Source organism: Panthera leo, chromosome F2, assembly GCF_018350215.1.
Source record: "Panthera leo isolate Ple1 chromosome F2, P.leo_Ple1_pat1.1, whole genome shotgun sequence".
Lineage (NCBI taxonomy): Eukaryota > Metazoa > Chordata > Mammalia > Carnivora > Felidae > Panthera > Panthera leo.
The window spans coordinates 63,588,951-63,606,262 of NC_056695.1; the positions used below are offsets into that span (position 1 = coordinate 63,588,951).

General features: G+C 40.4%; 1 protein-coding gene across 6 annotated transcripts in view; it reads left to right on the top strand.

The window, feature by feature from the left end:
* The first annotated feature begins 741 nt into the window (after positions 1-741).
* Positions 742-17,312, top strand: part of COL14A1 (collagen type XIV alpha 1 chain) — a 211,852-nt gene continuing 195,281 nt past the window's right edge. For 3 of the 6 annotated variants that reach the window (XM_042923825.1, XM_042923829.1, XM_042923830.1), the window contains exon 1: positions 1,083-1,376. The gene's annotated coding sequence lies outside the window, so the exon portion shown is untranslated. Of the gene's footprint in view, positions 938-1,082; positions 1,377-1,666; positions 1,768-4,237; positions 4,324-17,312 lie in introns of those variants that run through there. The other 3 variants (XM_042923827.1, XM_042923826.1, XM_042923828.1) reach the window with 3 other exon arrangements.

Below are 17,312 nucleotides of genomic sequence, written 5' to 3' on the forward strand. Positions count from 1 at the left end.
ACCAGCGAGGAAGTTCAGAGCATTGACAAGGAGATAAAACAGCACGCAAAATCGGGGAAAGGGGAGTTGGTGGCTGACAGCGGTTGGGCCGGTTAGAATGTCCAAGGGACCTCCCTCTAAAGGTTTCAAACGCCCCTCTTTCTGTATTCTCAGCTGGGCTTGTGGGAAGCAGGTTAAGAAGACCGCTTGCCCTTTCTCTTCTATCATGAGCCGTTAGCTGTTTTCCAACGTGAGAGAGCTTTTTCCTGCACAAATGAGTTCTTGCTAAATTGTTTCTGTAACTCCCTCCCCAACGTTTGTGTGCACACAAGCTGGAATGTAAAGAACGCCGAAGGGGACTTGTGCACGGTTCAAAAATGGGTAACGATGATGACTTTTTTAGGGGGCCCAGAGGGTGACTGCGCAGCCCCAGTCCCTTGACACTGGACACGGGGTCTTCACATCTCAGGGTAGAGACCCTCACAGGGTGGCCTGCATGCATCAGAACCACCAGGGCGTTTGAGAAATGCAGAGTCCCGGCCTCAGCTCAGACCTGTTGAAACAGGATCTTTGCGAGTGGGAATTGGGAAGTTGCAGCTGTGGACACTGCCGACATTCGTCCTCATAAGCCTACAAATACATCCATTTCAACACCCTCAGATGATTCTCCTGCACGTCACAATTTGAACGTCGCTGCGTTGGCAGCCCCCGGTTCGGACAAGGAAGCGAGAAGAGGGGAGGAAGGGTACCTTCCGCGCTCAGTGGGTGCGCGCTCCCAAGCTCAAAGTCCTTGACGCGGGAAGACAAGCCGGGTTTGGGGCGCACAGTAGCTGAGTCCTGGAGGGGGTGCCACACCTCGCAAAGCGGCCGCAGGGCCTGGCTCAGCAGCCCCACACTAGCCACGGTCCGAGGGGGCTCACGACACCCGGCTGCGGCGCGCACCTGGGGCTGCAGCCAGGTCAGGGGCGGCGCAGGGGAGGCGCGCGGGCGGGCTCCTTTAGTGGGGAGGGGGTGGGGAGAGGAGGAGGAGATAAGGTAGGGGGCGTTTGAGACTTAGGCCTGCCTCCCACCTCCCCAACCTCCGCCCCCGCGGCCACCTTCCGCTCTATAATTGGCCGCCCGTTGGCCTTCCTTTCCTCTTATCTGATCCTGGGCGCCTGGCAGGAGGGAAGCGCCGGAGAGGAGGTAGCTCCGGGTTGCCGAGTGGGAGCTGGAGTGGGAGAGGGGGAGAGGGAGTAGGGAAGAGGGAAAGGGAGAGCGAGAGGCTAATTAAAAGGGGCACAAGGCGGGAAGCGAGTGAGAGCAGAGCGCCCCCAAGAACCAGCTCTCGGCGGAACTTGGATCCTACCTAGGCATCGAGAGGTCCCCAACCTGGGCTAGAACATTCCCCTGCACAGGTCAGTTCTAATGTTTCTCTGCCCTACTTCGGGTCGGCCTTGAAAAATCTATTCGTGAGGAAGGAAAAGTGGAGAGAGAGGGTGAGCCACCTGCAGACGCAGCGCAATTCCATGGACCTTATCAGAGCGGGCTCCCCGGATGGCCGGGAACCTCTGGGGTGGGATGGGCTGGTGCACCCAGATGCCTCCTAGCGGGGTTCGCTGGGCAGGGAGTTTGGAGGTGCTACGTGCTGCGAATGCAAAGCCAGTGTGATGCCTTTTGTTGTTCCCGGGAACTTTGCCCTGTACGTGGGTGCCTTGAGCGCGCGGCGGCAAGAAGAGGTTTTGGCTTGGAGACACGGGCAATTCCAGCATTTCCAAGTGGAAGCGGCTTAGTCAAGGCGACAGTCTGGTGAGAAAGGGGTTTAGGAATTTGTCTTGGAGGGCTGTATATAAATAGACAGCACGGTCTTTTTATTTAGATTGTATTTGGGGGCTCTTGGAAGAGAAGTCGATGGAGGTCATGGGAGACCAAATTTACCCAGCCACAGATCAGCGCTGGGGTCAGGCGCTAGACGCAAAGAGGAGCAAAAAGAGCACATAGATGGAGGACGTTGGCGGTAGCTGCTCTTCTGTGTCTGCGCCAGGAAACCCGGATGCTGCGGGCTTTTTTCTCGCAGGCGGTTGCGGCTTTGACACGCACCGCCAGGCTGTGGTGTCGGAGGGTCTTCTCTGCCCTGGCTTTTCCGCCCCTCATCTCCTCCAGGTTTATCCCTCTGCACCCCTTCCTGCTTGAAGCCTAAGGGTACGCACGCTGCGCCCGGGCAGGGATGCATCCAGGAGAGCTGGGCTTTGGCGTGCAGCGCGCACCGGCAGGGCAGGGTTAGGGAAGGGCCGGGAGGAACCAGCGTGGGGCCACAGGAGTGCCTTCTGTCCTAGGCGAGTGTGGACGCCGCCCGCAAGTCCAGAACTAGAGGCCCTCGGACTGTGGTAGTGGGTTCTTGGGTCCTCTGTGTGAAGCACGCCCTGTGGCACACGAGCTCAGGGTTGACTGGGGGTCTCCCTTCCTACGTAGGCCCAGGCTTTGCGCTTGTCTTTAGGGAAGATGCCCAAATGGAGCCCGTGTGCAGCTCTCACCGGGGGCCAGGATTTCCCCCCTGAAAATTGCTTCTGGAGCTGCTACTGAAAGCCTCATTCCCTCTGGAAGTTTTGGACTCCCTTTTGGAAGTTTTAGAGAGTCTGCTGGGCAGAGGCTGAAGGGGGAGGAACACGGAGAGGGAGGAACAGAGAAAGTGGCAAAAATGCAAACAGATGTTCCTGAAACTCCCCTTTAAAGACTTTGGGGCCCCTCACCTAGGAAGGGCTTAGGAGGGCGCTTCCTGGTTTCAGCCTGTGATAAAGGGGTTGTATGCAAATCCAGCAAACAGACTCGTGCTGGGTGCCATGAGGAAAATTGGTGTTCTGTTTCTGATAAGGTGGTCCAGTTGTGCACACAGAGAACTCACTGGTAAATTTAGAATGAGTGAATGAAGGAGTGACTGAATGAAGGGATAACATTTGGACTTTTGCTTATTCCAAAAGAACAACTTGGATGGATTTGCTCTGAATCTGGCCCTGATGGCTTGGTTACTGTAATAGGCTTCAGGATTTTTTTTTTTAAACAGCTTTATTGAGATATAATTCTTATACTATACAAGTATACAATTCCATGGTTTTTATATTCAGAGAGTATATTCACAGAGTGGTGCAGCCATCCCCACAATCAATTTTAGAACATTTTTATCATACTTATCATATTCCATACTTAGCAGTAACTTCCCATTTCTTCTCAATCTGACCATCCCCCACCCCTCAGCCCCTGGCAACCACTGACCTATACTTTCTGTTGACATTTCATGTAAATGGAGGCACACGATATGCACGTGGTCTTTGTGACTGGCTTCTTTCACCTGGCAAAATGTTTTCAAGGTTTATCCATGTACAATATACACACTCACTAAACACTGGGCACCTCCTTCTGCCTGGAGAGCCCTGTGCCAGGATGGACCTGAGCCTCCACTGCAGCCCTGGCCTCCTGGGGGTCCCTTTGGAAGGACGGGAGACACACTGGTGAGGCCTCTCAGTAAATCCCCGAGAAGTCTTTCTTGGAACCCATCAGAATTCCTGGAACAATTTTGGGCAGGTCCCAGGCTTCAGGATTGATGGGAGGAGCCCTTTGGCCCTTTTCCTGCTGCTAACGGTCCAGCTGAGGATTTCGGAGAACTCTTGGGGCCTTCCACGTGCGCGTCTTGGTTTTCCGGATCAGCCAGGGCTGCCTGAAGAATGGGCTGAGCAAAGTGGTATGACTTAAGGGGCACTAGGTCAAGCCCCAGCCCACACACCAAAAAAAAGAAAAAAAAAATTCCTTGGGGTGTGTGCCCTTTGGCTCTTAAATACTTCCTAATGTCACCTAGTAAAGCACAAAAATCTTTTGCCTGTTTTAAGCTGACAGACAATTTTAGCAGTTATGTGACTCCAGAGCCACATTTGCCGTCATTTTTATCCAAACTCAGCCAGATGACTGCCATTTTCCTGGCCTGTTGTGTGTAACCCAAGATTCCTTTAAAGGACAAAGGCCTTCCTGAATTGCTGCAGGCTGAGGTGGTATTATTTGAGTACCGCTGAGCTAACAAATTATCTGAGATGAGGACAGTTTATGTAGAACAAGGTTGTTGTTAAATGAGACACTAGATGGTGCCCCCAGGGTACAGAGGAGACAGCTGGAGTCCGGGGTGGGGAGTGGAGAGCTTAAAGGAAAATGACAAAAACAAACTTCCTCCTTGGCAGTTTTGCCCTTGATAGTGCTGGGTGTCGGGAAAACAATCTCTTCTTGCTTCTTCTAGAACTAAATACAAAGTGGCAGGGATCCAGTTACTCTTCTGTATACAATTAAGCCTTGAGTGGAGACCAACCTGTTCCAGCGGAGGTGGTGAGTGTGTGTGTGTGTGTGTGTGTGTGTGTGTGTGTGTGTGTGAGAGAGAGAGAGAGAGAGTACTGGCATTTTTTTTTTGAATACCTATTGAATACCTGCCTTTTTGTCTTTCAGAAACACATTTAAGTCTCTCAAATACTTGCAGAAGTAAATATTATTCTTCTTTTAGAGTTCACATCACTGAGCTCCCAGAATAGAACTACCTTGCCTGGGGTCACAAAACAGACACACGGTTAAGAAAAGTCTGTATAAGATTTGAATGGGGATGCCTGGGTGGCTCAGCTGGTTGAGTGTCAGACTCTTGATTTTGCCTAGGGTCATATTCCTAAAGTTGTGGGATTGAGCCCTGCATGGGGCTTCATGCTGGGCATGGGTCCTGTTTGAGATTCCCTGTCTCTCTCTCTCTCTCTCCCTTTCCCTCTCCCCTGTCCCTGGCTTGCTCTCTGTCTCCGTCTCTCTCTCTCAATCTCTAAAAATTACAAAAAAAAAAAAAAAAGATTTGAACCCAGATCCCACTGGATATATTCTCCATCAGCTTCTTTGATGGGGTTGGGGAGGGGTGTGTGAATGACATGGACGGTGTCAACTGAGGCCATACAATCTCGTAGCTGAAACAGGGGATGGAACTTGCTCCTTTGTGCCCCTGTCCATGTTTCTTAACCTCTCTGAGCTTTATTTTCCTCACCTAGAAAACAGGGATAACAATAGCCACACTGGAGGGTCAAGATCTATGATCCAGTACAGAGCCTGAAAGACAAAAATGGCTGCTCTCATCCCTTACTCTCCCTTCTTCCCACTTTCCCCCTTCTCTCTTTCTCTTCTCCATTTTTGAGAGGGTGGTGACTAGAAAGGCCATGGGAATTTCTGAGAGTTGAGGGTCTAAGTCAGGACTTGGAGACTAGACTCCCCATTTCTTCAAGGTGATTTTTTTAATCTATGCTCTTGGCGAACTTAGCCGTCAGTGGGCCTTTGTTGGAGCCATCCAGGCAGGTGTCTCTAACTTTCAATTTTAGGGAGTAGCGCTTGGTCTCTTTCTTCCCAGAAATTACCTGGATTGTTTATGAAAATTGATCTAGAGGGAGGCTGGGCTTTGCTGAGTCCATCGATTGTCTTAGGATGTGTCTATAACTAGGGGCACTAAGGGGACACTATTAGACAACTGTCTGTTCCTTCCTGGGTGGCTCTCCGTCTGTTTTTATAGACAGATTGATAATCTACATTTAAATGAATTGATACCTAAAAAGAGTTTACTGCAGGTTTTTGGCTTCCATTCTTCCTCTACTTCCCTGAGCTGCCTCCTGCCATGTACCAAAATTGTGCCAACCATTCAAAATACAATACGCGTTAGTAGGTAGAAATGCAAATAACCAATTACAGTACAGTGTTAGGTGCTTCAGAGTGCAATATAAAGATTACTACCATAGGAACCATGGTGGAGCATGTGACCCACACCTGGGAGATCAGGGAAGCCTTCCTAAAGGATGAGATACCTACACTGAGATGTGCAGCTACCCTTTATACTGCTTATAGTATAGAGTTTAGTTAAAGACAACCCCCATGTCTTTGACCAAGGAGTTATGTCAGTCCTTAAAAAAAGGAGGTAAAAAGAAAGAGCCAGCTCATGGATCATTCCTGAATCAAGGAGCTGTCACTCTAATTTGTCATGCTTTGGGGATGGCTGTGCCTTCTATCCTGTAGAACTTACACCACCTAGTTTAAGATTGAGCGGTCTTCTGAGGTCAATTTGCAGTCAAGTCCCTTGCATTTGAGTCATTCACAGGACTGCTATTAATCTACATAGGATCTTTCTATGAATTAGAAAAAGGTGGTCTCTCTGGGCATACCCATGCCATTGGAAGAAGAAAATAGTACCCTTTCCTCTGAATAACACAGCTTTGCATTCAACTCGGAAAGCAGAGTGCCAGTTTCAAGCATCGCTCACTCTCAGCCAAGTGCAAATTGTACAGTGCATCAACTGTAACCTATACACATCAGCCCTGATCATTCAGTCATCTATTATTCAATCAATCAACACTTATTCATGACCTATTATGCACTTTGAACTTTTTTATTATGGGCTAAGCTGCCATCTAGATGTCTTATAGTATCTAAAACCCAGAAGGTAAAAATAGTTACCAAGGCTCTGTGGTTTGCTGGAGAGTTACGGTGGACAGAGGGGCAGATGCAATCCGTTGGGAGGTCTGCAGTGAGGGATATAAGCCAGTGACAGGCAAATTATAGTCTGCTGATTGGTGTCTATCCACAAACTGTTACTTCTGCCTGCTGAGATAAAACTACCAGGATGTAAATCAAATATGTCAGTAAGCAAACTGTTAGTTCAGCAGAGATTTTTTTTTTTTTTCATAGCAAAGCTTTCTTGAAGAAGAAAGCAAACCAATGCATTGATTTACATTTTGGCATAATTTCCTTATCTCATAGTTCATAGACTGAACTATTTTGAGGTTATTTTGAGGACTACCAATCTAGGCAACACTGGCCCATATTTGGCCAGGAAGGTGATCTTGGATCCTTTCTGTCTCTCTCTCTTTTTTTTAATGTTTATTTACTTTTGAGAGAGAGGGAGAGAGAGCGAGCAGGGGAAGGGCAGAAAGAGAGGGAGACACAGAATCTGAAGTAGGCTCCAGGCTCCGAGCTGTCAGCACAGAGCCCAATGTGGGGCTTGAAATCATGAACTGTGAGATGATTACCTGCACTGAAGTCGGATGCTTAACCCACTGAGCCAACCAGGCATCCCCTTTTTGTCTTTATACTATGTATGAGTGTGTGTGTGTGTGTGTGTGTGTGTGTGTGTGTGTGTGTGTGTGTATGTGTATGTAGAAGTACTGCCTTTTTTCTTTTTTTGAGTACCTGCCTTTTTGTCTTTCAGAAACACATTTAAGTCTCTCAAATACTTGCAGAAGTCAATATTATTCTTCTTTTAGAGTTCAGATTGCTGAGCTCCCAGGACAGAAACTACCTTGCCTGGGGTCACAAAACCAGCAAGTGACAGACACACCATTAAGAAAAGTCTGTATAAGATTTGAACATGGGGCAGTATGTACTATCTTCCTCTTTCCCTTGTTTTTTTCTGTATTTTTACTACCTTCTCATCTTGTCTTTATAATTTTTCCTCTCCTCCCTGTTTCCTTATTTCTAGCTTACTGCTTCTTTTCCTTCTACTTTGATGTTGTGAATTTGATACAGTTTTTTTTAATTTTTTTTTTGTAATTTAAGAAGCAAAGTGAGAGGAGCCCAAATGTTTAAGTAATGAAAATAGAAAACAATCACAAAATTACAGGAATTTATAAGAATTGAATACTAATTACAATTATTGTATGTCGATAAATTAGAAAACAAGGATGAAATGGATTACTTTTAAGCAAAGTACAAATTAGTAAAACATCCTAGGTTTATAGAAATTATAAATAAGACAACAGGCATAAAAAATTTGAAAAAGTTGTTAAAAAGTAGCCTCCCCCTTGGGGCACCCGGGTGGCTCAGTCAGTTGAGCATCTGACTTCAGCCCAGGTCATGATCTCACAGTTCGTGAGTTCGAGCCCCGTGTCGGGCTCTGTGCTGACAGCTCAGAGCCTGGAGCCTGCTTCAGATTCTGTGTCTCCCTCTCTCTCTGCCCCATCCCCACTCATGCTCTGTCTCTCTCTCTCTCTCTCTCTCTCTGTCTTAAAAATAAATAAAACATTAAAAACAATTAAAAGAAAAAAGTAGCCTCCCCCAAATGCCAAAGTTCCATGATTTTGTAATTAAATGGTTAACAAAAATGTACAAGAAATCAATAATACCAATACTGTTATAACTGTTCCAAAGGACCATTTACAGAAAGAAAGGGAAAATCAAAATTAAATTTATGAAATCAGAAAAATAATGCTGATATACACACTTGACACAGCATAAAAAGAAAGCTACAAACTAATCCCACTTATTAATATTAGTGCATTTATTCATATGAAAATTTTATTATTAAATTTTATCAAAGAATAATCTGCCTCTCTATTGTCATTGCAGTTGCTTTTATAGTAAGGCTTGTTATCAGGAATTATGAGTCATCTGACTTTGTTCTCCTTTTCAAAGATTGTTTTGATTGTTCTAAGTCCTTTGCATTTCCCTGCAAATTTTTTGAATCAATTAGTTAATTTCTATAAAAAATGACCTGAAATTTTGATTAAACTTGCTTTGAACATATAGATTAATTTGAAGACATTTTAAAATTGGGTTTTCAATCCATGAACATAGTATACTGGGTTTTTCAATCCATGAGCATAGTATACTACTCGATGTATTTAAGCCTTTTTAAATTTCTCTCAGGAATTCAGTTTTGTATTTTTATAGTTTTTACATCAAAGAGTGTAGAGCATACCATGTCTTAATTGATTTTTAAGTATTTTGTGTTTTTTGATGTTATCATATATGGAATTTTAAAAACTATTTTCTTTTCCATTTGTTTGTTGCTATGAGAATATGATTAATTTTCACCTATTGATCTGTGTTCTGCAGACTTCCTAAATTTACTTATTAGTTCAAGTAGGTCTTTTTTTTCTTTGATATGTTCTTTAGGGTTTTCTGTGCAAAAAATCATGTTGGTTTTAAATAAAGATACTTTTACTTTTGCCTTCCCATTCTTTCTGCCTTTTCTTTTCTTTTCTTTCTTTTTTTTTTTTTTTTCCACCTTATTGCCCTGGTTAAGACCTCTAGTACAATGTGGAATGAAATGGTAAACATGTTACAATGCTGACATCCATTTCCTTTTTTTTTTTTTTTTTTAATTTTTTTTTTAACGTTTATTTATTTTTGAGACAGAGAGAGACAGAGCATGAATGGGGGAGGGTCAGAGAGAGGGAGACACAGAATCTGAAACAGGCTCCAGGCTCTGAGCTGTCAGCACAGAGCCTGACGCGGGGCTCGAACTCACGGACCATGAGATCATGACCCGAGCTGAAGTCGGCCGCTTAACCGACTGAGCCACCCAGGCGCCCCTCCTTTTTTTTTTTTTGTTTCATTCAGAAGGAAATTTTTTTAATTTCTTTTTTCAATTAATTTCTTTTTTATTTTACATCCAAGTTAGTATATAATGCAACAATGATTTCAGGAGTAGATTCCTTAATGCCCCTTACCCATTTAGCCCATCCCCCCTCCCACAACCCCTCGAGCAACCCTGTTTGTTCTCTATATTTAAGAGTCTCTTATGTTTTGTCCCCCTCCCTGTTTTTATATTATTTTTGCTTCTCTTCCCTTATGTTCATCTGTTTTGTATCTTAAAGTCCTCATATGAGTGAAGTCATATGATATTTGTCTTTCTCTGACTAATTTCGATTAGCATAATACCCTCTAGTTCCATCCACGTAGCTGCAAATGGCAAGATTTCATTCTTTTTGATTGCTGAGTAATACTCCATTGTGTGTGTGTGTGTGTGTGTGTGTGTGTGTGTGTATACAAAAGTATATATATACTTTTTGATTAAAAATATATATATTGGGGTGCATGTGACCCTTCGAAACAACACACCTGTATCCCTTGGATAAATACCTAGTAGTGCAATTGCTGGGTCATAGGGTAGTTCTAGTTTTACTTTTTTGAGGAAACTCCCTACTGTTTTCCAGAGTGGCTTCACCAGTTTGCATTGCCATCCATTTCCTATTCTTGATCTTAGGAGAAAAGCATTCAATATTTCTCCATTATATATGATTTTTTTTCATAGATGCCCTTTGTCAGATTAATAAAGTTCCCCTCTATTAGTTTGCTAGGTTTCTTTTAAATCATGAATGGGTAGTGAATTTTCTCAAGTGTTTTCTCTGTTTCTATTGAGAGGATATGTATATTTATTTATATATTGTCTAACATGCTGAGTGATATTGATTTTAAAATATTAAACTAGTCATAACATTTCTAGAATATACCCTATTTGGTAATGATTTTTATATATATTGGTGAATGGATTTTTGTATCTATGTTCATGAAGGACATCGTGTAATTTAAATTTTTTGTAATGACATCGGTTTTTGATAAAAAGATGCTAGTTCACCTCTGTTTTCTGAAAAGGTTTGTGTGGAATTGATATTATATCTCCCTTAAATATTTGATAGAATTCACTAGTGAAACCATCTCTAACTTTGCTTAACATATGTATACATATATATACATATATATTCATAAAAAGAAAAAATATATATATATTTGAGTATAATTGACACACAATGTTACATTAGTCTCAGATTTACAACAGGTGTGATTCAACAAGTTTATACATTATATTATGTTATGTTATGTTCACCACAAGTGTAGCCACCATCTGTCCTGATACATTACTATTATAATGTCAGACATATTCTTTATGCTGTGTCTTTTATTCTCATGACCTATTCATTCCATAACCACAAGCCTGTATATCTCACTCCCCTTCACCCATTTTGCCCAATTCCCATTCCCCTCCCCTCTGGCAACCATTAGATTGTGAATATTTTTAATAACAAATTTAATCTCTATAATACATATAGGGCTGTTTGGATTTTCTGTTTCTTCATGTGTCTGTTTTAGCAAGTTCAGTGTTTCAAAGATTTTTTCCAATTAAACTAAATTCTTGGATTTACTGGCATAAAGTTATTAATGTTTTTCCTTTTTATCACTTGTTGGTTTGTGAAATATGTAGTGATATAATTTCTTTTATTCCTGGTATTGTTAGTTGTGTTCCCTATCTTTGTTTCTTGACCACTCTTTCTTAAGATCTTTCAAGTTTATTAATATTTCAGAGAAGCAAATTTTGGCTTTGTTAATTTTCATTAATACTAGTTTATGTAGTTCCTTGGTTTGTACTCTTTATTAATCCCTTTCTTCAATTTAATTTGGATTTAATTTGCTCTTCTTTTCCTGGCTTTTTTAGGTAGAACATTAGATCATTGATTTTAAATGTTTTTTCTTTTTTGTGTAAATATTTTAACTTAGAGATTTCTCTCTAATCCCTCAACTGCATTCCACAGATGTTCATGTGTTGTCTTTTTATTTTTATTGGCTTCCAAATATTTTTTTTTTTAAATCTTTTTTTTTTTTTTTTTAATGTTTTATTTATTTTTGAGACAGAGAGAGACAGAGCATGAGCAGGGGAGGGGCAGAGGGAGAGGGAGACACAGAATCTGAAGCAGGCTCCAGGCTCTGAGCTGTCAGCCCAGAGCCCGACGCAGGGCTCGAACTCACAAACTGTGAGATCATGACCTGAGCCGAAGTCGGACCCTCAACCGACTGAGCCACCCAGGCGCCCCGGCTTCCAAATATTTTTAATTTCCATTGTGGTTTCTTCTTTGACCTATGGATTAATTAGAAACATGTTCAATCTCTAGATACTTTGAATTTTTAAAGATATTGTAATATTTTTGATTAAAAAATTTTTTTAAAAATGTTTATTTACTTTTGAGAGAAAGAGACAGACAGAATGTGAGTGGGGGTGGGCAGAGAGCCAGGGAGACACAGAATCCGAAGCAGGCTCCAGGCTCTGAGCTGTCAGCACAAAGCCCAATGCAGGACTTGAACTTGTGAACCATGAAATCATGACCTGAGCTGAAGTTAGACACTTAACCAGCTGAGCCACCCAGGTGCCCCTGATATTGTTGACTTGTAATTTAATTCTGTTACTGTCGGAAACCATACTCTGTAAACTTTCAAGCTTTTGAAATTTTTTGAATCCCATTTTATTGCCCAGTATATGGCCCGTTTTATAAAACTTTCTGTGTACACTTAAAAAAAAGAAGTACATTCTGCAGTTGTTGGATGTACTGATCATTAAAGATTAATTTGTTGATAGAGTTATTCACATCTGCTGTGTTGTTATTGATATTTTGTCTAGTTTTTCAGTCAGTTTCTGAGAGGAGTGTTAACATCTCTAATTTTGCTTATTATTCCTTTCTTTAGTTTATCATATTTTGCTTCATGTATTTTGAAGCTCTACTATTAAATGCACACACATTTATGATGGCTAAGTTTTCTTGATTACTTGACTCTTTATCATTCCGAAGTATCTAGGATTTGAGGAGAGTTTTTATGCTGATTTTATTTCTCCTCATTGTGGCACACTTGTCTCTGACATGTCCCTTCTCAATTTGCAGTTTCTAGAGTTCCTGAACTCTTTTTGCCCTTTGATACTTTAAGACTATGGCTTTCCACTTGATTTCTGGTCACCATGCCATGCGCAATGGGGAGTTCACTGGGGGCAGGGGTGGGGGGTGGGAAAGGCTAATCACCAAGCTAATAGCACCAAAGCTAGGTCTTCTTGATTCCTAACTTAGAGTTTTCTACTATGTCATGGTGCTCACAGATAAGAGTAATAATCACTAACTTCCTCTGGGGCTTAAGTCAACCTCATTAGCCAATCCTGGAAACTTCTTTGGTTACTCTGGATGTGAGGAGGGTGGTATTTTCACTGCAGAGAAGAAATAAAGAATGCTAAACGATGTTAACACACTGGACCAAAGCAATAGATCTAAAAACTATAGACCTGTTTTTAGTCTTTGCTTTTTTATCTGCAAATCTGTATGACCTAGATCATCAGTTGACTATAAAATTCTCCTTTTATAAAGTGAACATTAAAGCATAAACAGTAGAGGGTTGGAGAAAGCATCTTAGAGGTCATTTTGTCCAGTTCCCTTTCCCTTCTGTAGTATCTCTTATAGGCTACTGCCTCAGAACTTCTAGTAAAAGAGAAGACCCAGTTCTAAGTTAGAGAATTTTTACATCTAAATCCACATCTCTTTGGGTTGGTTCATTGATTCAACTTCGATTTGCAGAAGTTGCACAAAATAGCTTGTTTGATTTTCAATAACATGAAATCTCTTCAAGTATTTGAAGACATTCATCATATGCCTCTGATTCTTATTTTTCCTAGGCTTAAAACATGCTTCAACATCCCCATTTTTTTTCACATCCTCATTTCTTTTAAATCTTTGCATGAACTTGTCAACTAGAACTGCTAAGTCTTTTTTTTTTTAAGTCTATGAGTTGCTCTTAAGTCAAATTTTTCACATGCTCGTATGGTTGATGATTTTCAATCTATATTGAGCTGTCATGTAGGAAATGATAAAACATGGATAGCATATTTTGAAAAGTTTAAAGCAGTTCACTCATGCGAATAATTGTGTCTCTGTCATTACCTGGGTCTTCGGTTTTTACCTAAGCCTTTTGCCAAGTTAGTCCTACAACCGTAACATGATGGGATAGATAAAGACATCCTGCATTTCCTTCCTCCTTTAGTGTTTACTCCAGTAGCAAAATTTATTGATTCTATCATTCCCTTGTCCTTCATGTTCTTAGAATGTGTTGCTAACTTGGAACTAGTTAGAACTTTCTGAGAGCTACCTTTGTTCTAAATACATTATCTGCATTATCTCAATCACTGTATCAGATAGATGCTAATTTGCACATTTTGTATGAAGAAACCAAGTCAGAGTGGTTACACCAGTTAGCCAAGGACCCCTAACAAATTATTGGCAGAATTGTCTTCCTAACTCCCAGTTTTCTATTTATATTACCACTTTGTGCTAAGTCTTTCTTCTATTTCATACTTACTTTTATTAAGCTTTGCAATGTATTTGCTCGTGATCTTTCTTTTCAATAAAATTGTGAGATCGCTGAGGGCAGGGATTGTATAGTATAAAGTTTTGTATTTTCCTTAGTAGCAAGTAGAGAGCTTTGGTTATATAGTGGGACTCTCAACAAGAGATTGTTGGAATGGAAATCTCAATACTACAAATAATAAACTCTCTCAAGACCAAATGCCAGATAGCTAGCAAAGATTTTGTTGAAGTTCATGGTTTGTTTGGTTGGGTTTTTTTTGTAAGTCAGCACTGATTGAAGAGAACATTATGCAAGATTGGAAGGTACATGTGTGTGTAAGTCTGTACAAGTGTTTGTGTGTATGTATGTTTGTGTGTGTATCAGTGGTTTACAAAAACTTTAGAATAAATATTTTAAGGAATTTTGATAAAACTGGCTATACTCAGGGCCTTTGCTCCTTATTAATCTCAACTATACAAATGAGATTAAATAAAACAGAACACATGAAGTAGAAGGGCAAATTAGCCCTAATTGGGATAGTTTTAAATTATGGACCACAAAATTGTGACAGTGTTTTGAGACAACTTATACTAAACATTATCAACTTTCCCAGAATTGGGTGTATACCTTCTGAACTTAGAACTAAGTACCCATTTTTAATATGATGTTTTTAAACCAACAAAATAAAACGAATGAACAAACAAAACAAAAACAAAAACCAAGGCAGAGTTATTTGTGTTGGGCAGGATTTTGGGCAAAGTTTCAACAAATTAGGCTTTGACATTTTGGTAAATGTTAAAGTGTCTCATGGCACTTTAATAGGAATTGGGATTCTTCTTGCCCCTATTTTACTGTCCAAAAATTTGGAGACTTGGCAGAAAACCTTGGGAAAACTAAAATTCCACTTCTCTCAATATGGTATTACTCATCCTAATTTAAAGTAAACAACAAAAAGGAAGATTTAAAGATAAGCTATGGCACAATTTTTTCCATCTAAATAATACTGTTTGTTTTTAAATTACCAAGAGTAGGGTAGAATAGTTGATTGGTTAATTAATTAATTAAAATTAAATTTTGTGAAATGCAAATTAGCTTCCATTGTGTTGCGTTAATTATTGCTTCAAAACACCTGGACACAGGACTTGTGTTTTGAAGAGAACAGAGAAAGTCTTTTGGCTTATGGTTTGTAAAAGGATCGTTTTCTCCTATGTTAAAATCCTATCATGTGGTATCTAACCAAAAGTCCCCTGATCTTAAAATGTATGCCGGAAACACAAATGTGGCCTATTTCCTTACCTTTCTTCCCCTTGCCTGCTTCTAGTTGAAACCTACAGTTATAATGTTGGGGTACAAAATCTTAGAATATTTTGTTTGAGTTAAGAGGGTGATTCTGCTGGTATGGTTTTTTGGGGGCTGTACAGGACAGCTGTCTGGGTGATTGGCAGATTTACTGATTTCTTGGTTGTGTTAGGGCTGAAGCCCACTCCCATATCTTTTGAAATCCTCTGTATTCATGCCTTCTGTCTACATAAGTGCCACTCATATCTCTTTGGATAATCCATCTCTTATTCTTGCCTTTGTAGAGTGAGGGTTCTATATATGCCCCAAGGTCTTTGCTCCTTTAATGTATCAAAATTTGCTCACTGTTTATTCAATTTCCTTTGTGTTCTGACAAATGGTTGGTTTACTAATCTGTGGTGAATCAACCCATGCTAAAATGCTAAATATATATATAATAAATACATATATTAGTCACTTAATGTGTTGCTTATTCTTTTAGAATAGGCACTTAATGTATTGCTTTCCATTTGGAATTTTAAGGAGCTTCCAGTATGTGAATATTTCAGTCCAAGGAAATATTCTTTGAAAAAAATTTTTTTAATGTTTATTTTTGAGAGACAGAGAGAGAGAGAGAGAGAGAGAGAGACAGAGACACAGAATCCGAAGCAGGCTCCAGGCTCTGAGCTGTCAGCACAGAGCTCAATGCAGGGCTCAAACCTATGAACCGCGAGATCGTGACCTGAACCGAAGTTGGACGCTTAACCGACTGAGCCACCCAGGTGCCCCAAAGAAATATTCTTTTGTAATTAGTATTTTGGAACTATGGTAGGATGATAGGAGAAGATATTTTTTGGGTCTCTAGGCACAATTGAGCACATTTTAAAATTTTTATTACAGGATCTTAGCTTGTTTATTTACATGAATATCAAAGCTTACAGATTTCCCTTTTATTGGCAACATAAAAGAGTTGTACACAAGACTATCATTGGGTATTATACAAAAAGTACTTGCCCCCCAATTTGTTTTTGAATGATTGCCTGAGGGAAATACAATTTATTCCTCTGAATATACACTGTATTACTCTGGAATTACACCAGAATCTCAGAGGTTTAAATGCATTAGTCCTATTGCTTTCTCTGTTCATAGACTTTTAGGCTTTACTACGTTCACTGAAATAACTCTTCAGTTAAAAAGGAAGTTGAAGCTTATATGATGTGGCCAAAGCATATTCAGAGGAAAATTAATGGCCTCAAATAAAGAATAATATCACATTAAGATTTGACAAAAAGAAAATCACAAAGAAAAACAAAAAGCAAATAAAACAATAAGAGAAAAGCGAAAAGAAGCAATTCCTGATGATACGCGCAGAAATAAATCAGAAAACAAAACATAGCATTGATGAGTAAAAAAAACAAAACAAAACAAAAACTTGTTCTCAAAAAAACCTCCCGCAAAGTGGATAAATATATAGATTCTCTATTCTGGAGGGAGAAGAGAAGTCAGAAACACACCCTTGAATACTGATAAGGGAGCAAGAACCAAGAAAGATAAGGTTTAAGCTGAGAGATCACACAATTTTGCTAATAAATTGTGTAATTAAATATGTTCTAAATATCACAATGGACATACTAAAAACATTATTTGCTATTTATCTGAAATTTGCCTGAGATCTTTTGTGAGACAATATTGGAGAATGAATGAATGAATATATGAATGAAAAAATGCCCTAGCTAGAAGAAAACTTTTCAGATGTCTTTTTATCCTTTGAGGAAATTTCTTGGAATTTCTCCTTTGTAGTGGCTTATAAAATAATTATGGTCAACAATTTGTAGACTGCGCTCGTAAATTGACCAGTCACTCTTGCTTCTTCTCTCTTCACACTTCTTCTTTCCCTCTCTCCCTCCTTTCTTCCTTACGTACCTTCTTCTGCCCCTTTTCATTTCTCTTTTTCTTAGAGTTTTTCTTTCATTGATTTCCTCGTGAAAAAGAAAACCTTGGAAGAGTTTTTAGATTTACACGTAGGACAAAAAAAGTTAAAAGAAAAGGTGAAAGGATTACAGATTTTTCAGCCCAGTGAAATAAAGGCAGAACAGTGATTTAGTATTAGCACAAAGTGGTTTTTCAAATTCTCTTTAATTACCAGAAGAAAGGTC